Source organism: Protopterus annectens, chromosome 2.part0 (assembly GCF_019279795.1).
Source record: "Protopterus annectens isolate FY-2018-M chromosome 2.part0, PAN1.0, whole genome shotgun sequence".
Classification (NCBI taxonomy): Eukaryota; Metazoa; Chordata; order Ceratodontiformes; family Protopteridae; genus Protopterus; species Protopterus annectens.
In genome coordinates, this window is record NC_056728.1 from 1,707,596,049 (window position 1) to 1,707,617,999 (window position 21,951).

The 21,951-nt window shown below is 45.3% G+C and overlaps 1 protein-coding gene across 1 annotated transcript in view; it reads left to right on the forward strand.

Moving 5' to 3' along the window:
• The window catches only part of CDK11A (cyclin dependent kinase 11A), a 2,038,318-nt gene that overhangs the window by 1,940,518 nt on the left and 75,849 nt on the right, over positions 1–21,951 (forward strand). The gene's annotated exons all lie outside the window — the stretch shown is intronic.

Here is a 21,951-nt window from a genome sequence, read left to right on the forward strand (position 1 = left end):
CAGAGGAAAAGGCTTCCTGCGTGACTTTTTGCAGTTTGGGTAGGGACTGGGCTGAGCAAATGATGGTTGAGACATCTGCGTATTGTATGAGTGTGCCATGTTTGGTGGCAGCGGCTAGATTATTGGTGAAAACAGAGAAGAGTAGGGGTCCAAGGCTGGATCCTTGGGGAACCCCTGTGGAGACAGGTAGTTGGGGAGATACGACATTCTGCCATACAACAGATTGTTGGCGGTCAGACAGGTAACTGAAACCAGTTGGTGACTGATTGAGAGAAGGATAGGTTATTGAGGACAGAGATGAGTTGTTTGTGTGGGACCATATCAAATGCTTTAGATAGGTCTAGGAAAGTAGCAGAGGAGAGATAGCCATTGTTTTTATGCTGAAGGATAGTGTTAGTAAAGGACAGTAAGGCAGTGGTGGTGCTATTGTATGGTCGGAAACCATGCTGAGTATTGGAAAGGAGGTAGTTTGAGACCTGAGAGTGTATACATCTCTCTAGTATTTTGGAGAGTGGAGAGAGAATAGCTGTGGGGCAGTAATTGGTTAGATGTTCATCATGTTACCCTGCTGCAGTCATCACACTTGGGTTTTCCTGTCGTCAGGCGGTGCCGTAGTCAGCCTGAATTCCAAAGTCTTGGTCCAGCGTCGGTTGCTGTCGCTTCTTCCCTGATGTCAGTGTGCCAGGGGTATGTAAGAGGCATCCAACGCCATTTTCTTCAGTCTTTCTTGCCGCATGGTGCCCGAAGCAGAAGCAGTTCGCAAGTGCTGGTCGGCCGACACCTGAGATTTTCGAATCAATTTTCAGTCCGAAGTCTTCAAAGCTAAGTACCCCGTTGGGGAACCTTTTCTTGCCTCCGTCCGATGTCAGAAAAAGTTAACAATTGCATTTCTTGTGGGAAGCAAATACCTCATAAGGACTTTCATTTTTTTTGTATACCTTGCCTAGGCCCAGACCACGATGTCACTGGTTGTTGGTTTTGTGCTAGGTTCAATAAGCGAACTATAAAGCAACGCTTTGATTTCGCACGACACTACTTCGGTAGGAAATTTAATTACACTATGCCATCGGAACAACCGACTACCGGCGTGCATAAAAAAACGCAAAGATAAAGAACAGGCAGCCTAGATCCAAGCCCGACTCCGAGGCCTCGGCTGGGCCAGTCGCCAGTTCTCCGGGTTTCAGTGAGGCACCTACGCAGCCCCTGGCTACCACTGAATTGGATCCCCAGACCGCTTTGGATTTTCCAGCAGAGAGTTCTAGGCCGATGCAGCCATTTTCTTTAGGCCCTACCGACGACATTGAAGAAGGAGAAGCAGGTGCTGTAGAAACACCTTCGGTTTCTGAAGGTGTCTTCAGACTGACTACTCTCACCATAAAATCTTGTGCTAAGCTTAAGACTCCTCTAAAACCAAAAAAGACTACACTTTAGTCTCCAGTTCAAGGCCCCATGCCTAATAAACAGATGCTTAAAATGGCTGAAGATTTGATTTCTTTAATCAGGGGTTCCCAACCCCCCCCCCCCGACAAAAGGCCTAGACAAGAGGAGGATTATGCCTCCTCTGATCAAGTGTCTCTTTCCTCAGGCTCCTCTGAGGAACAAGATTACTCCTTTCCCCCTTATGAAGATTCTGATGCTGAAGATTCCATTCCCTCAGCTTCTCCCCCTGAAGACTATTCCTTTGGGGAAATCTTACATACCATGAGGGAACATTTCCACTGGGAAGGTCAGGACTACTCAGACTCAAAGAAAAGGCTCCGAGAGTTTCTTTTACTCCCCCATCACAGACCACTTGCTATCCCCCCAGTTTTAGACATTGTGGATGATGTTTTCTTAGAATCTAGTCTAAATCCAGATTCTCTGCCTCCTGCTCCAGCCAAACCAGATAGATACTATAGAGTGCCTGACTCACACAAATTCCTATACAAAAGCCCTGTTGCTGATCCAGAGACAATCTCCCAGGGTCCCAAAGGGGCTAAGGCTTCTATGGCTAAAAATCCTGTACCCTCTGAAAGGGACTCCAGAGCACTAGATAGGTGGGGGAAGAAGTTTTACACCTCAGCTACTCTAGCTATGAGAGCACTAAATTGACAATTTCACATGCTTAAATACCAGCAATTCCTAATGTCTCAAATAAAACAAAAGATGGGCATGCTCCCTCAACAGTCTGAATTCAAGGAAATGCAGGATCTGTTGCATGCAGCTGAACAGGTGGGCAAACATACTGTACAGTGTGGTTTTGATGCCTTGGAAGCTTCCTCTAGAGCAGCTGTTACTGGATCTGTTATGCATAGGCATGCTTAGTTAAAGGAACAATCTCTGCCTGATCATGTTAAAGCAATGTTACTAGATGCACCCTTACAGCAGGATGTCTTATTTGGGGTTAAAGCAGAGGAGGTTTTAAAGAAAATGGAGGATAAGGCAAAATCTATGCAGACTGTCAAAGATTTCTTACAGGTACAGGCCCCACACTTCAGCAAAAATTGGCCAACAAAAAATTGGTCCTTTCCAGCTTCTGACAGACCACAAAGGGGTAAATACAGGCGCCCAAGGGGCAGAGGACAAGCACAAATTCCTTACAAACCTCATCAATGGGGCACTGCAACACAGAAGGGAGGAGAAGAAAGGTCCCAAACTACTAGAAGGCAAACATAATGACTTAAACCCCAAACTGCCAAGCAAAACTCTCTTGGCAGCTCCCTTGGGAGGAAAATTAGCACTTTTTGCAGACAATTGGCGCATCGTCACAAAGGACAAATGGGTCCTAGACATTATCTCACAAGGATACAGATTCCAGTTCCACACCTTGCCAAGGATAAAAGGAATGTCAAACCTGCCACAAAATCATTGGGCAGAGGCACAAAAACAAATTACAGCTCTCATGGACATGAGAGCCATTCAACTGGTACCTACACAGGAGCAAGGCCAAGGATTTTACTCAAGGCTCTTTCTAGTCCCCAGAAAGGACAGTGCTTGGAGACCCATTCTGGACCTTTCAATTCTAAACACCTTCTTGCAAGTACCCAAATTCAAGATGCTAACACTACAGCAGCTTCTTCCCATGTTGGGCAAGAAAGCTTGGCTAGTAACGTTGTACCTCAAGGAGGCATACCTGCATGCCCCTATCAGACAAAATTGCAGAAGATACCTCCGTTTAATTGCAGGTTCAACCCATTACCAATTCTCTGCACTGCCCTTTGGCTTATCTACTGCGCCCATGGTCTTCACAAAATGCCTGGCACCAGTAATTGCATACTGCAGACAAAGAGGAATTCAAATATACCCATACCTGGACGACTGCCTCATCCAAGCAGAAAGCAAGGACATTCTCTTACAACACCTGGCTTTTGTAAAACACCTTCTAAGTTGCCTAGGGTACACAGTAAATGAAAAGAAATCAAAACTAGTGCCCTCACAAAATATGACATTCCTGGGTGCCAGCTTGAATACAATGGCCCAGATGGCTTATCTGACGCCAGACAAACAACTACAATTAACTCAATACTTCAGAACAATGGCAACAAAGACCCAACTCCTTGCAAGAAAAATTCTGCAGGCCTTGGGTTTCATGGCATCTTGCATACTACTAATACCATTTGCAAAACTGCATATGAGGAAATTACAATGGTACCTAAAAAGCGTATGGACTCAACACAGCCACAGCTTGGAAACAGTGATACCTCTCATTCCCTGCCTTCAACAGGAGTTTCTGTGGTGGTCATAGGCATGTCACCTCAACAAGGGTCAGCCTTTCACCTTACCCCCAGCCAGGCAAACTATGACAATGGATGCATCAGACTATGCCTGGGGGGCACACATGGCAGGACAGTGCGTTCAAGGCATATGGACTGCAGATCAAAGGAATCTGCACATCAATCAAAAAGAAATGCTAGCTGTACAGAATGCTCTGACAGCCATCAAGGACCTCTTACATCCAGGACAGCTTATCATAAGGGAAGACAACACCACAGTAATGTGGTACATAAACAAGCAAGGGGGTACACACTCCTACCCTCTATGCAGGCAAGCAGTGATCTTATGGAACACAGCACTGGCTTACCAAGTTCAATTACAAGCTCAATTCCTGCCAGGAAAAAAGAACACATTGGCAGATGACCTAAGCAGAAACATCATGGATCCCCACGAGTGGAAACTGGATCCACAAGTATTTGCAATGATAACTCAAAAATGGGGGCACCCAGACAAAGACCTGTTTGCCAGCCTCCAAAACTATCAGCTAACAAAATTTTGCACAAGGACTTTTCATCATCAAGCTTGGCAAGTGGATGCACTCTCATTCAGTTGGAAAATGCTGACAGTATATGCCTTCCCTCCATTACCCCTCCTCACAAAGGTGCTGCTGAAAGTCAGGATGGAGAGACCTCGAATGATACTCATTGCCCCAGACTGGCCACGCCTGCACTGGTACCCACTATTAAGGAATATGGCCAAGGACCCACCGTGGATTTTACCACAAATTACTCATCTGCTCACACAGCAAGACAGTCAGATTCTACACAGCCAGCTCAAAACCTTAAACTTCGCTGCATGGCAAATCACCTAAGCAACCAGCCAGCTCCTCTTTCACAAGCTGTTATGGATATTATTCTGGAGGCCAGGAGGCCCAGCACCAGGAAAGCCTACTCAGACAAATGGAAAAGGTTTTGCGCCCGGAACCAAGCTAAAGGCCAAAATACCCTTCAGCCGGACATACCTCAGATTCTTCAATATTTAACTGAGATGTTACACAAAGGACTTTCTTTTTCATCTATTAAAATCCACGCCTCAGCTATTTCAGCTCACTACAACACGGATCCTCCCTTATTTTCACATCCACTCCTAAGGCAGTTTCTCAGAGGGGCCAAAAACATTAGGCCTCCCAGGAGAGCATCAACACCTACTTGGGACCTCAGTTTTGTTCTGAAAAAACTTACGCTACCTCCTTTTGAGCCAGCTTTCTCAGCTGACTTAAAGTTTATATCATGGAAGACTGCCCTGCTGCTAGCAATTACTTCAGCCAGAAGAGTCTCAGAGCTTCAGGCACTAATGGCAGTAGAGCCTTTCCTCATTTTTCATCAAGACAGAGTTTCTCTACGGACTGACCCCTCCTTTATGCCTAAGGTGGTATCCACTGTGGCTGTAAATCAAACCATCCATTTACCCACCTTCTTTCCAAATCCACAGAACAAAGGAGAAAGACTCCTGCATTCCTTGGACATTCACAGGCAGCTACGTTACTACTTGGATAAAACTAAGGTTTTCAGAAAATCTGACCAGCTTTTTGTATCCTATGCTACAGCATCACAAGGAAAGGCCATCTCAAAACAGACCATTTCCAAATGGATAGGACATTGCATACATTTTTGCTACACCCACCATGAAAAACCAGTTCCTGCTAGCATAAGGCCCCACTCTACCAGGGCAGCAGCTACATCTACAGCCTTCCTCAGGGGGGTGCCAACCAAGGATATTCTGGAAGCTGCAACTTGGAGTTCAGTACACACCTTCACCAAACATTATCACTTACCACTTTACTCTAAGACTAGAGCTGGCTTTGCCACTGCAGTTTTGCAGGGCCTTCTAACCTCCTCTAACCCTGTTTGACTCCACCTCCCATCCTTAACTTTGGGATTCTACCCAAGTGTGATGACTGCAGCAGGGTAACACGATGAACATAGTACAGTTTTGTACCTACCATAAATGTAGATGTTCGAGTGTATACCCTGCTGCAGTCCAGGTTACCCTCCCTCCATCCCCTCTGACCTAACTAAAACCTTTCGATACCTTAAAATCTGATACAGGGGGTTGGGAGGGTGGCCTAATGGTTAAGCTGTTTGTCTCACAAACACAAGGTGCAGGGTTTGAGTCTCACAAGGGATAATTGGCTAGGCTTAAAATGGCTCACAAGAGCAGTTAGCTTAGTACTAATCTATGAACCTATGAACAACCTTTGTGGTGTATTTGCTTATAGTTGGAGGGATATTTTGTTTGTGCTAAACTTTTTATTATTGGTACTGTCTACTGACCACCTTTTGGGGGGGGGGGGCACCTGACATCTGGGGCAAGAAAAACTGAAGAAAATGGCGTTGGATGCCTCTTATATACCCCTGGTGCACTGACGTCAGGGAAGAAGTGACAGCAACCGACGCCGGACCAAGACTTTGGAATTCAGGCCTACTGCGGGACCGCCTGACAACAGGATAACCCAAGTGTGATGACTGCAGCAGGGTATACACTCGAACATCTACATTTATGGTAGGTACAAAACTGTACTTTCTGTGGAGGGGCCACCTTTGTGGAGGGAATTATATGTGATACTTTCCACAGTGTGGGAATGTAACTTTGACAGAGATCGGTTAATCAAGATGGATAGGCCAGAGCATCAGCTGTGATTTGTAGGTATTCACTTGGGAGGTTGTCTGCTGCTAATTTGGTGGGCTTAAGTTTAGTTAAGAGTTTTTTTATGTTGGAGAATTAGCCCTCTAAAACTCAGTTATAAGGAGACATTCAGTTCCTCCTCCTCCCAGAAGCAGAAAGAGCACCAGGAAGCAACAAATAACTCCCAGGTCTCCTTAGACTTTGGCTCAGAAGCCTCAGTTTCAAGACAAACTCCTTGATTCCACCCCTTTCCCTAAGACTCTCTCACTGTCTTCCTGTTTGGAAAAACATTACCTGAGACAGCTAGGTCCTATCCATCATAGAAAAGGGTTATTTCATTACCTTGATTGCAACACCTTTCTGGTGAGGTATTTCACAGCCACCCAAGGAGCAACTCTCCCTTTTTCAAACAATTATTGCCCAAGGAACAATTCAGTCTGTCCCTGTGACAGAAAAAGGAAAGGGTTTCTACTCCAGGCTCTTCCTAGTCCCAAGAAAAGATGATCCCTGGAGACCAAGCCTAGATCTTTCCCACCTCAGTCTTTTCCTCCAAGAGCCCACCTTTCAAATGCTCACTTTTGCAGACCCTCTTCCCCTTGATTTTACCTCAGGTATTCCTAGCCACCTTGGATGTCAAGGATGCCTATATGCATATCTCCATAAAGCCCAATTACAGGAGATACCTACGCTTCTCTGTGGGCTCCTCACATTTTCAGATGTTCTTCATCTCACATTGCTGCAGTCCTTACACTTGGGTAGTCCGCTGTCCTCGGTCGGCCCGAATATCAAAGTATTAGGCTGACGTCGGTCAAGGCGCATAAGACTGACATCAGGACGTCAGGGTACATACGCGCATGACCGACGTCATATCCTCAGTCTTTTTTGCCGCATGGTCCGATGCAGAAGCAGCGTTGCAAGTGCCGTTTGGCGTTCTGAAATTTTTCGAATTCGGAGTTTCAGACCGAGTCAAAGTTGGCTAAGTACCCCGTTGGGGAATATTTTAGTTTTTTCTTGCCTCAGTGGTTTACCGGATGTCAGAAAAAGTGAATAACCGTATTTCTTGTGGGAAACAAATACCGCATAGAGATTATCATACTTTGTGTATTCCTTGTTTGGGGCCTGAGCACGACGTTGTTGGGTGTCGCTTTGTGCTAGGTTCAATAAGCGCACTATTGCGAAGGTTAGATTGTGCCAGGTTGGTCTTTGGGAAGCGGTGCAATTATAACATGCCGTCGGATGCTCCGACGCCCGCTTCGAAGAAGTGCAAAGACAAGGCAGCTAAGCCCAGGCAAGAAGAGTCGTCCGCACGGACGCCGGTTCTTTAAAGGCGTCAGTGGAACCGGTGGTTCCGCCGGAGGCTTCTCTGGAGGCCCAGGGGGAGACCTTGTTATTGCAGGATGTGGCCTCTCAGGAGGCAGGTCAGGCTGAAGGGGCTTCTCAGGTTACTGTACTCCCCTCCCTTCCTAGGGTGGTTAGGCCCTCTCCTTCTGTTTCTAAGGCTTCTCCCAGAGGCAGGCCAGGTTTAGCTTCTGTTGGTGTTACTCCTAGTTCTTCTGGATCTGTGCCCAAGAAGCACATGCTTAAAATGGCAGAAGATTTAATTACCTTGATTAGGGGTTCTTTGCCCCCCCCAGATAAGAGGCCTAGGGTGGAACCAGAGTTGGGGAGTTTTGAGCAGGCTTCAGATGTTTCAGAGTCTTCGGCTGAAGACTTGCAGGAGTATGATCCTTATTCTGATTCTGATGCAGATGATTCCACTCCTTCTGCTTCTCCTCCAGAGGATTTTTCTTTTTCAGAAACTCTTCACTCCATGAGGGAGCATTTTAAGTGGGAAGGTCAGGACTTCTCTGATTCCAGGAAAAGGCTTAGGGAATTTTTGATTTTACCCCAGCATAGGCCTTTGGCTATACCTCCTGTTCTGGATGTTGTGGAAGATGTGTTTGCGGAGGCTTCACTTAATCCTGATTCTTTGCCTCCTGCTCCTGTTAAACCGGATAGGTATTATAGGGTGCCTGAGGCTCATAAATATCTTTATAAGAGTCCTAGGGCGGACCCAGAAACTGTTAGTCAGGGACCTAAGGGGGTCAAGGCCTCGGTTGTAAAAAATCCGGTTCCTCCAGATAAAGAGGCCAGAGCTTTGGATAGATGGGGAAAGAAAGTCTATACTTCTTCCACCTTAGCTGTGAGGGCTTTGAATTGCCAGTTTCACATGTTAAAATATCAAAACTATCTTCTTTCTCAACTGAAGTCTAAGGTAGATGCTCTGGCGGAAGGCATTGAGTGTAAGGAATTACAAGATTTGGTACATGTCTCTGAACAGGTGCATTCTTTACAATGTGGTTTTGATGCTATACAAGCCTCGTCTAGGGTGGCTGCCACTGGGTCAGTGCTTCGCAGGCACGCCTGGCTGAGGGATCAGAATTTATCTGAACATGTTAAGACAAGGATTTTGGATGCTCCTTTACAGTCTGATGTGTTGTTTGGTTCTCCTGTGGAGTCAGTCTTGAAGAAAATGGAAGACAAGGCTAAGTCTATGCAGACTGTTAAAGATTTTTTGCAAGTCCAGCCTCCGCAGTTTACTAGGAATTGGCCTGCTAAGGGGTGGACGATTCTTCTTATGATTCTCAGTCTAGGGGTAGATCTAGACGTGGTAGGGGCAGAGCTCAGAGCTCCTTCAGACCTAGAACAGGGAGTTCGCCTGCACAATCTTCAGGTGAGGGCAGGGGCCAGTCCTTTCGTAAACAGGCCCAATGACCTACCTTTTCAGCTGCCAGATCCTTCTTGCCTGGCAGCACCTTTGGGAGGAAGGTTGGCACTCTTCAGGAAAATTGGAGTTTGATTACCCAAGACAAATGGGTATTGGATATCATACACCAAGGTTACAGGTTTTATTTCCATACCTTGCCTCCTTTCAAAGGCATGCCGGACGTTCCTCCTCAGCAAAGAATAGAAGCTCACAAACAAATTTCTCTGCTGCTCCAAATAGGGGCCATACAACCGGTCCCTCTGCCAGAAGTGGGCCTAGGATTTTATTCTCGCCTGTTCCTAGTACCAAAGAAGGGGAACACGGGGAGACCAATTTTGGATTTATCTATCCTCAACACTTATCTGGACATTCCCAAGTTCAAAATGTTGACGTTACAACAGCTTTTACCTCTGCTGGGCAAAGATCACTGGATGGTGACTCTGGATCTCAAGGAGGCTTACCTTCATGTTCCTATCAGGCTAAGTTGCAGGAAGTATCTACGTTTGGCTGGGACTTCTCATTATCAGTTCTCTGCATTGCCCTTTGGCTTATCTACTGCCCAGAGTGTTCACGAAGGTTCTGGCTCCAGTGATAGCTTTCTTCAGGCTAAGAGGAATACAGATCTATCCTTATTTGGACGATTGCCTGATTCTGGCTCAAGGAAAGGACGAACTTCTTCATCATTTACACTATGTGATAGCAGTGCTAAGATGCCTGGGGTATTCTGTGAACGAAATAAAGTCCAGTCTAGTACCCTCTCAGGACATGTGCTTTCTGGGTGTGAGACTGAATACAGCAGCCCAGATGGCCTTTCTGACCCCGGACAAACAAAAGAATCTTTCTCTTTACTTCCATCAATTGTCTCATCAGTCCAGGCTGACTGCAAGGACAGTCCTTCAAGCCTTGGGGTTCATGGCATCTTGTATTCTGGTGCTTCCCAATGCCAAACTGCATATGAGGAAGCTACAATGGTATCTCAAAAATGTATGGACACAGCACTGCCAAGATATGGACACTGTCATTCAGATAATACCTTGCATTCAAAAGGAATTTTTGTGGTGGGCTCAGGAATGTCACCTAAACAAGGGACTCTCTGTGACCCGCCAGAGGCGAGTCAGATTCTAACGACAGATGCCTTAGACAAAGCTTGGGAGCTCATCTAAATGGAAAGTGGATACAAGACACGTGGCCTGCCAGACTTCTACATCTACATATCAACTTGAAGGAGATGTTAGCAGTCCAATTTGCATTAATAGCTTTCAAGGATTTACTTCTTCCAGGGCAGGTGTTGATTCTAACAGACAACACAACTGTCATGTGGTACATCAACAAGCAAGGGGGAACACATTCTTATCCTCTGTGCAGACAAGCAATGATTTTGTGGGAGACTGCTCTCAGTTTACAGCTAAATCTTCAGGCAAGGTTTCTGCCGGAGCACAGAACTCCTTAGCAGATGTGTTGAGCAGACAAATTATGGATCCCCACGAGTGGAAATTGGATCCTCATGTATTTCAGAAATTGACAGTGTCATGGGGAACTCCAGACATAGATCTGTTCGCTTCTCCACTAAACTACCAGCTGCCAAAGTTTTGCACAAAAGTTTTCATCCCACAGCTTGGAAAGTGGATGCTCTTTCATTCAATTGGAGCAATCTTCATGTGTATGCCTTTCCACCTCTGCCTCTCCTCCCAAAGGTACTTCTGAAGGTCAGACAGGACAAGCCAAAGATGATTTTAATAGCTCCAGATTGGCCTCGACAGCACTGGTACCCACTACTGAGAAGTCTGGCACGGAGCCTCCATGGCCTTTACCTTCGATTCCACACCTGCTGTCTCAGGAGAACAGTCATTTACTCAATGTCAAACTTCACTCTCTTCACCTGACAGCCTGGCATATTCTGTTTTAAACCCTGGAGGGTCTCAGCTTCCACAGCAAGTTTTGAATGTTATTTTGGAGGCCAGAAGGCCTAGTACAAGGAAAGTGTACGCAGATAAATGGAAGAGATTTTTATTTTGGAGTGCAGCAAAAGCATTTGATGTTTCTTAGCCTAATTTAAGTGTGGCTCTTCAATATCTTACTGAGTTACTGGACAAAGGTTTGTCCTTCTCTTCTATTAAGATTCATGCTGCAGCAATTTCTGCTCACTATGACTGTGACCCACCATTGTTTTCTCATCCTTTGTTTAAGCAATTCCTTAGAGGGGCAAAGAATATAAGACAGGCACGGAGAGCTCCTACTCCTGCTTGGGATCTCAATTTTGTGTTGGAGAAACTCACTCTACAACCTTTTGAGCCTGCAGCTTCTGCTGAGTTGAAATATTTATCATGGAAGACTGCTTTTTTGTTAGCCATTACCTCTGCGAGAAGGGTTTCTGAATTACAGGCCCTTATGGCAGTTGAGCCTTTCTTAATTTTCCATAAGGATAGGGTATCTTTAGTACTAATCCTTCCTTTATGCCTAAAGTGGTTTCTAGTGTGGCTTTAAACCAAACTATTCATTTGCCTACCTTTTATGCAAACCCCCAAAATAAAGGGGAAAAGATTTTGCTCACTTTGGATATACACAGGCAGTTGCGATATTATTTGAGCAGAACTAAAGGGTTCAGGCAGTCTCAGCAGTTATTTGTTTCTTTTGCTTTGAGTTCTCAGGGCAAGCCTGTGTCAAAACAAATTATTTCTAAGTGGATTGGGTTGTGTATTGCTTTCTGTTATTCCCATCATGGTAAGGAGATTCCAGCTGGGATTAGGCCTCATTCCACTAGGGCTACTGCCACTTCTACAGCCTTTCTAAGGGGGGTAGCAACTAAAGATATTTTGGAGGCTGCTACTTGGAGTTCAGTGCATACTTTCTCTAAGCATTATCACCTTCCACTTTACTCTAAATCGAGGGCTGGTTTTGCCACTGCAATTTTACAGGGCATTTTGGCAGCTCCTACTGCTTTATAGTTGTGCCATCCTCCCTTTCTCTGCTTTGGGATTCTACCCAAGTGTAAGGACTGCAGCAATGTGAGATGAAGAACATAGTACAGTTTTGTACCTACCATAAATGTAGATGTTCAAGATCCACATTGCTGCAGTCCAATTTACTCCCTCCTTCCCTCTGTAGTTAGAGGCGGTTGTGTGGTGTGGGTTGTACATATTGTAAATATTGTATATATTGTACATATAGTTAGTACACGGGTGTTTGGTTGTTTTTTGTTGTCTTTTGGTTTTGACCTTTCTGTTTAGGGTCTTCTGACATCTGGGGCAAGAAAAGACTGAGGATATGACGTCGGTCATGCGCATATGTACCCTGACGTCCTGATGTCAGTCTTATGCGCCTTGACCGACGTCAGCCTAATACTTTGATATTCGGGCCGACCGAGGACAGCGGACTACCCAAGTGTAAGGACTGCAGCAATGTGGATCTTCGAACATCTACATTTATGGTAGGTACAAAACTGTACTTTCTCTGCCTTGGCCTTTGGACTATCTACAGCACCAAGGGTCTTCACCAAGTGCTTGGCACTAGTGATTGCCTTCTACAGGACTCAAGGGATTCAAATAATCCGTTACCTGGACAACCTTCTGATCCAGGCAGAGACTGTTCAGTATCCTTGCTTCGCCATCTACAAACAGTAATATCAGTCCTGCAAGCAGTGGGTTTCAAGATAAATTTCCCCAAGTCCAACCTGAACCCCTCTCCGGACCAAATATTCCTGGGATGCAGGATAAGGACAGATGTCATGAGCGCCTTTCTGCCACCTCAGAAGTTGGAAAACTTGGGCAGTACCTGCTGTCTGTACTTCAAAGTCACAATCTTGACTGCCAGGCAGTGCCTCAGACTCCTAGGTCATATGACATCAACTATTCCCATGTTGCCATTGACAAGGCTATGCATGAGAAAGTTACAATGGCACCTAAGGTCCATATGGATACAGCACACTCATCACCTAGAGTGCAAAATTCCCTTCCTACCTTGTCTCAGGAAAGAAATTCTCTGGTGGTTGAATCAAGTGACCTCCAACCAAGGTCTCCCTTTACAGATTCCTTTGCCAGTACAGGAAATGTACACTGAGGTCTCAGATCTGGGATGGGGAGCAGCCATGGATTCCCTAAGAGTCCAGGGCACCTGGTCAGACTCCATCAGACAGGAGCATATTAATATCAGAAAGATGAGAGCAATTCTTCTGGCCCCGAAGGCCTTCCAACATATGCTGAAGCAGGGCCCCCTAAAAATTTTCACAGACAGCACTGCAGTTCTGTGGTATGTGAACAAGCAGAGGGGAACAAAATCCTAATTTGCTATGCAGACTAGCTCTCCAAGTCTGGGAGCTTGCCACACAACAGGAAGTTACTCTGCAGACAGTGTATATCCCTTCAGAGCAGAACACTCAGGCAGACACCTTGAGCAGGTCCATGTCATAGTCCCACCAATGGATCCTCCACAGAGATGTGTTCTTGGACATAGTCCACAAATGGGATACACCACAGATAGATCTGGTTGCCTGCCATCTGAACAACATCCATCATTTTGCACCAGGCTACCCACTCCTCTGGTAAGGGCAATGGACGCCTTCTCAATTTCTTGGAAGGGGGTGTTTCTGTAAGCATTCCCCTCCTTTCCAGTTCTTCAGAAAGTCCTACTGAAAATCCAGCGGGACAAACCAAAAATCTTTTTGGTGACTCCCTTTTGGCCAAAATAGCATTGGTTCCCCCTCTTTCTGCATTTAGCCACGGGCAATCACCACAAGTTACCCCACAGAGTGGATCTTGTCACACAGGACAAGTGTTCACTAATCCATCCCCACCTACAATCTCTGAACCTTACTCTATGGATAATAGAATCCTGATCCTTTACAGACATCTTTACAATGAGGACCTAACACTGAGAGATCTTATTTGCTTAAATGGAAAAGATTCTCCATATGGTGTCGACAAAGACAGTTGGACCCCTTTCAGGGTGATGTTCCTTTGGTACTGTCATATCTGTGTGAACTCTTGCAGACATGGTTGGCATACTCCTCTGTTAAAACACACCTTGCTGCTATCTCAGCTTGTCTGCCTGTGGACCCCACTTTGCCTTTTTGGTTGCCTAAAAAGTTGTTCCTGAAGGGAGTGCTGCATCTCAGACCACCCAGGAAACCCCACCCCACGCCCATGGGACCTGAATTATGTTTCAGAAAAACTCATGGTGGCCCCTTTTGAACCAGCTTCTAAGGCCTCTCTAAAACACTGCACTTTGGAAACGGTACTCCTGGTAGCCTTGACGTCAGCCAGGAGAGTGTCAGAGCTACAGGCCCTCATGGCTGTTTCCCCTTTCCTCACCTTCCACAAGGAGGGGGTAACTCTTGGAGCCAACCCTTCCTTCATGCCCAGCGTGATCAATGAGTTGTCCTTAAACCAAGCTATTTACATTCCCACCTTTCCTCCTTCTCAGAATGACAGTGAGAGAGTCTTACACTCCATTGACGTGCACAAACAGCTTAGGTTTTACCTTGATAAGACCAAGTCTATCAGGAAATTAGACCAATTGTTTGTCTCCCTTCATCCCAGGGCTCTGGGGGAAGTAGTGACAAAGCAGACCATTTCTGCCTGGATTTCCAGGGCACTTTTTTCTGTTGTACACACCTTGGAAAAGCCTTAGGATCTAAGATTAAAGCACACTCCACTAGGGCTGTGGCTTTCTTTAAACTGTTGGACACTGCCTACATTTTAGAGGCAGATACATGGACCTCTGTCCACACCTTTACCAAACATTATAGATTGGATCACATTTCCAAATCCAGGGCTTGATTTGCCAGGGCAATCCTTCATGGATTCCTAGAAAATAGTTCCAAGCCTCAACCCTGTTCTTCCCTTTGAACTTTGGCACTCACCCAAGGGTTTGGAATACTGCAACATGAGAATAGGGCATAGAATAGTTGTGTAAAATCTTACCATAACCATAGATGTCTTTCTCTTCCATGTTGTTAGCATTCCTTCCCTCCCGCCATCCCCTTTCTTCCATTAAACTGTCCCTTCTTGGATGGCACTGGACTTGTACAGTTATCCTGGGATTGGGGGTCTGACTGGGGCACTCAGTTCTGAGGTCTGGTATGTGCAGATGTCACTTTTATGGCCCATGTTCCCTTAGCCAACATCAGACATCCCATGTACCCTGCAGTGACTAGAAGCTTTTGTATACTGGCTGAATGTTCGGGTAGCAAGAGAGGATAACCAAAGGGTTTGGAATACTGCAGCATGGAAGAGAAGGACATCTATGGTTATGGTAAGATTTTACACAACTATTCTTTCTCCGTTGTTCTGCATAATACACTAGGCAAAAGGTGTTGATAGATGAGTGGTATCTTCTGTAGCACTGGCGCGCTGTCTGCTTCTTGTATACCTTCCCACCATTCCATGTGGTTTATTGCTTGGTTACAAAACTGAGAGAAGGAGTAAGACTTCAGGCTGTCATGTTCCTGATGCTGGAGAAAGCTTTCTCATGCTCAGCTTAGTGTACCAGGGCAAAAGCTGTGATATATTTTTTCTGTCTTCTGTAGCACTGGAGAAACTACTTTACACCTTCCACCCATTCCTTCAGGCTCAGTGCCTGCTTGCAGAATTCAGAGGAGTAAAGCTGAAACTGTTTATAGACACCTGTGTTTTACCCATCAGTTTTTGCACTGTGCACATTTTCTATGTTGTATGTCATATCCCATGCTGGTTTGTTAGCTGCTGTTCACTTTTCGGACAACAGATGAAATAATAGCTTCAAAAGGGCAGAGAGAGGCACTCACTATTCCTCTAGTCCACAGAGCATGTTCCAGCATAAGTGGATCAGTTTTCTGCACTTATGAATATGATGTCACTTCCATCTATCCTCAAAGGATTGGGTACTTCAGATCCGATCGGATCCAACTTCAGGCACTCAGATTGTTAGATCCAAGGCTCAGGCTCTCTTTACCTATAATCCCCTCTTGTATTAGATTATCTTGTATCTCGTTTTCCACCCAAGATCAGGTAAATGAATTAATTTTTCATCTTGTTTTCCCTTTGGGACAGTTTTACTCATTTTATTCTTTTTCGTTATTCTTCCTACTACCTCCTCTGCCCAAAAAAAAAAAAAAAAGTTAGCTATTTTCTTAGTGCCACTTGCTGTAGTTTCCCTCTACCATAGTCAGATAGGTGTTTTGGTATATTATAGGTGACTTCTGCCCTTTATTTTCTAAGTATGTTGTGCATTGTTGTTGATGCAGTTATTATTGTAATTAATTGTTTGTGGATAGTCTAGGTTGTTTTTTTTTTTTTTCCCTTTACTGTCAAGATGGTGAAGCCCTCTAGTTTTAAGAAATGCATTGCATGTCAACATAAAATTCCCAACCAGGATACCCATACAAAATGTGTGCATTGCTTAGGGGCCTTGCACTTGGATGAAGACTGTTCTATCTGTGCTGTGTTTGGAGCCATGGTTGTTACTGAGAGGTGCAACAAGCTGATACAGGAAAGAGCTGATGGGAGAAAAAAATAATAGAAACCAAATTGAGCCAGGATAAAGTAATAGAAAAAAGTGTAGGGCTGTGATACAGGTCAAGAAGGGAGAATATTAGATGTTTTTCATGTTTCACTGTTGCAGTCATCAACTATAGGTTATCTAAGCTGTGGTAGCCCTCGGCCGGCCCGAATACCAGAGTCAATGTTTTTCTGCGTCAGCTGCTGTCTCTTGCTGCCTGATGTCAGGTCATCAGTGCTATAAAGGAAGTCAGCTGATGCCATTACATCAGTCTTTCTTGCCGTGGAGCCTGTAGCAGAAGCAGTTCACAAGTGTTCCGGAGTCGGTCTCTACCAGAGTTTGAATTACAGCTGAAAACGTCTAAAGCTAAGTACCCCAATGTGGATCCTTTTTTCACTTGCACTAACCGATGTCCGAAAAAGTTAACAGTTGTCTCGCCTTTGGAATGCAAATACCACACACTGCGTCACTTGTTTAGGCCCACACCACGACTTCCCGCATTGCCAGTTCTGTGCCCTCTTTAACGCAAGAACCATTTGTCTTAGAGCTCTTATTGTAGCCAGGTATTTTCATCTTCCATCTTTGCATTCCAAACTGGCGTCCGTCAGCCAACAATCCATAGACATTCCGAAAAAACGTAAGGATAAAGATAGAGACAGCCTTCCGATGACTCTACCGCTAAGCAGGTCGTCAGTTCTCAGGAACTCAGTGAGGTGCATTCGCAGCCCCTGATGCCCAATTCAGTACCTTCACAGGCTTCTTCTGAGACCCTTTCAGAGTCCGGTATGCCGCAGAAATCTTCTTTGTCTTCTGAGCCTTTGGTTGTTTCTGCCTTGGTTGGGTCCGGATCCCTTTATCAGGGGTAATCAGGCCACAACTTCTAAAAGGAAAAGAGATCTTTCTCCTGAAATACTGACAGAACAGGATTCTGAGGAGTCTGATTATTCAGATTTTGAAGAGGAACAACAACCTCTGACTGCTTATGAGGATTCAGATACAGAGGAATCCATTCCTTCTGCCTCCCCACCAGAAGATCTTTCCTTTGGGGAAACCCTTCACACCTTCTGGGAACATTTCCACTGGAAATCCCAGGACTTCCCTCAGTCTAAGAAAAGATTAAGAGAGTTTCTAGAACTGCACCAGCACAGACCCTTGGCTACGCCCCCCCCCATCTTAGAGGTGGTGGAGGGTGTCTTCCATGAATCCACTTAGTTCCTGACGCCCTCCCACCTGCTCCCAGAAACTCTGACAGGTATTACAGAGTACCAGATTCTCACAAATACCTGCACAGAAATCCTGCTGCAGACCAGGAGGTCATTACACAGGGGCCAAAAGGAGCTAAGGCTAGTTCTGCAAAGAATCCTATTCCTTTTGACAATGACTCCAGAGCTCTGGTCAGATGGGGTAAAAAAGTATACACCTCTGCAACCTTGGCTATCAGAGCCCTCAGCTTGTCAGTTCCACATGTTAAAATATCAGCAACACACTTTGGAACTAGTAAAACAAAAGATTTCAACCTTTCCTGACTATGCCAATTCGAAAGAGCAGATTTACTGCACTCTACTTGTCAAGTAGCCAAACACTCATTACACTGTGGATATGACACCCTAGAAGCCTCAAGCAGGGCAGCAGTGTCAGGATCTGTTATTAGGAGACATGCATGGTTGAAGGAGCAACCTCTCCCTGATCATGTCAAATCTAAATTACTTGATGCACCCTTGGATAAGGACCGCTTGTTTGGAGTAAAAGCAGAAGAGTTGCTTAAAAAGATTTAAGACAAAGCAAAATCTATGCAAACAGTCAAAGATTTCCTTCAGGTACAACCTCCTAGGTTCAGCACAAATTTTCCCTCAAAATATTGGTCCTTTCCTGCACCTAGCAGACAGGGGCAAGGTAACCCCCGCAGGGGCAGACCACCCAGACTCCTATCACAGGGACAGCAGAGAACCAAACAGTGGACCACTTCCGCTGCAAAGGCAGGGAGTTCTAAGCCATCCCTCTATGGCAAAAACTCAATGACTCCCTCTCCCCCCTCTGCCATCTTTTCACTCACCAAAAACTAGGAGGAAGGCTCTCACTCTGCAAAGAAAATTGGCTTTCTGTAACAAAAGACCAATGGGTCTTAAAGATAATTTTTCAGGGATACAAAGTCTCCTTCAACGAACTCCCAATTCCAAGAGGGTACCCAGACTTACCTCCAAATCAGTGGGGAGAGGCATTGAAACAAGTCCAAACTCTCATATCCCAAGGGCAGTAAAACCTGTCCCCTCAGATCGAACAGGCAAAAGGCTTTTATTCCAGACTATTCCTTGTTCCCAGAAAAGAGGGCACTTGACGCCCCATCCTGGATCTATCCATTCTGAACACCTTCCTGGTGGTCCTCAAATTCAAAATGCTAACTTTGCAGCAGCTGCTGCCTATGCTGACAAAAAATGCCTTGTTAATTTGGTTACCATAGATCTAAAAGATACCTACCTCCACATCCCCATAAAAGAATCCTGCAGGAAATTCATTTGCTTCAGAGCAGGCTTTCAACACTTTCAGTTCTCTCTTCTACCCTTTGGCTTATCTACTGCTCCCAGGTATTCACCAAATGCTTAGCCTGGCCATGGCCTTTTGCAGACAAAAAAATATACAGATTTACCCTTATCTGGGTGGCTGCCTCATTCAGGCAGATTGCAAAGAAAAGCTCCTCAAGGACCTCCTCTTTATCAAAACCCTCCTAACCTCCTTTGGGTTCACCATCAATGAGAAGAAATCAAAGCAAAGACACTCCAGGAAGATCATTTTCTTGGGAGCACTGCTAGGCACAGCTTCCCAAATGTCCTTCCTATCCCCAGAAAAGCAGAGCCTCCTGCCTCTCTCTTTTACCCAGCTGGCTAGCAGAAAGTCCCCTCACTGCGAGGAAGTTCCTGCAAGCCATGGGTTACATGGCATATTGCATCCTTTTAATTCCTCTGGCCAGGCTTCACATGAGAAAACTTCAGTGGTACCTAAAGAACCTTTGGTGTCAGCACTCTCAACCTCTAGCGACCTCTCTCCCTCTGATCCCCCCTGTATAACGGCCAAGTTTCTCTGGTGGGCAGGGGCCTGTGCCCAGAACGAGGGTCTTTCCTTCACCCTCCACCCAGCCAGGCAGACCATTACCACCGACGCCTCAGACATAGCTTGGGGCGCTCACCTAGAAGGCAGGTGCACCCAAGGTCTTTGTGATGTCTACCACTTTCCCTTCCACATCAACCAGAAGGAAATGATGGCAGTACAAAAGGCTGAGACATCCTTCAAACCCCATCTCAAGCCAGGGGTTCTCCTTATCAATCATACAACACCCCAGTAATGTGGTACATCAACAAACAGGGAGGGACCCAATCTTACCCTGTGTGCAGGCTAGCCATGAGCCTCTGGCTGACAGCCTTTTCCATGGGATTGCACCTAATATCTCAATACCTACCAAGGATCGACAACACCCTGGCAGGCCGCTTAAGCAGAAACCTTCTGGACCCCCACGAATGGCAGCGCCACAAAAAAAATCTTTTTAGAAGTCACTCAGGTATGGGGGACTCTAGAGGAGGATCACTTTGCTTTGCATCTCAACCATTCAGCTGAAAAAATTCTGTACCAGGGAGCATCACCACCTAGCATGGAAGGTGGATGCTTTGACCTTCCTCTGGAACACTCTCTTTGTGTACGCATTCCCTCCTCTGCCTCTTATTCCCAAGGTACTGATCAAAATAAGTGAGTAGAGACCAAAGGCCATCCTCATTGCTCCAAAATGGCCCAGACAACATTGGTACCCCTTACTGTGCAGCCTGACCTTACAGCCTCCCAGTCAGCTTCCCCTGATCTCAGATCTCTCAACTCAGGTGGGGGGGTGCTGCACCCAGACTTGCAGACTGTCATACTATCAGCATGGCTAATACTGTAAAGGCAAACAAGGGCCCCCTGTTAAGCAAACAGGTCCTAGTCATTATCACAGAGGCCAGAAGGCCCAGCACCAGAAAATTTTACACAGGAAAATAGAAAGAATTCTACTCCTGGATCCAGTCCACAGGGTGGGACAGTACCTCACAACCTTCCATCCCTCTTATCCTGGACTACCTAGCGGAGCTACTTAATAGTGGCCTCTCCTTCTCTATTAAAATCCACACCTCAGCCATTTCAGCTCATTTTGATACAGAACAGCCCCTGTTCTCCCATCCTTTGATTAAACAATTCCTCAGAGGGGCTTCTAATATCAGGCCTCCCAGAAGGCCACCCACTCCAGCCTGGGACCTGAATTATGTTTTGGAAAAACTAACCTTACCACCCTTTGAACCTGCTGCTTCAACAGAACTAAGATACTTCTCCTGGAAGGAGTGTGCAGTTAGAGCTTGTCTGATTGAAGACTATTGGAACAGGGCTCAGTTTTGAGCTTTTTTCTGGTAAATTGGGTAACTTGTTTGAATCAGTTTGTTCATTTTCTATTGTTTTATATATATATATATATATATATATATATATATATATATATATATATATATATATAAATATAACAAAAAATAAATAAATAAAACAATTGCACTGTATTCATCTGCTTTTACTGTATTTGTGTTTCTTCCTACTTTATTACTAGGGGCATTGACTACAACTCTGATCTGAGATGTATAACAACAAGTATCCTTTTCTGTGCATTTAACTTGTTTTTTTTTATTGTATCTGCTTTATTTTCTGGAAAAAAAAAGAAAAAAGTATACTTGTTTCCCACCTTTCTAAGCTAGCGTAGTCCAGTTTTCAGGTTAGTGCTGAATTCAAGGCTGTGTTACAAATCTCTCTGTTTGCCCATACCTTACTTGGATAGAAGAAAGTTTCTCTTTTCACCTGTGAGAGAGGGGAGCTTTGAGCTGCCTATCTTTCCCTGGAGGAGTGGTTTCAGCCCAGAAATTAGTAGTTTATTGGCCATGTTGGGCTAATTTCTCTCTCTTTCATTTCCCTGCTATAAAAAACGCATTTGCCTGGTTTTGCGTGCCAGGCAGTGCCGGTTAGCTAGGGTATGACTATTCCCGGCCCCACAAAGTCTCTTCTTCAATTTTTCCCTTGGAACTAGACAAACTTTCAACTTCAGCACGCAAGCCATTCATTTCTCAGCCCGGCACTTGCTCAAAACTCATCGCAAGCACTTATAAACCCTAGACCCCCCCCCCCAATACTGTACAGAAGGACAAGGCTCTCTATTCGACCTTATTAGTCATTCATAAAACAGTTTACTGTACCTATCCAGGCATGTTCAAAGGACAGTTTCAGGTGTACTCTCCAGTCCAACTGGTGAATCTGGGCATTTTGAGGCAATGTTACAACTGCCTCATGTACACAGACAT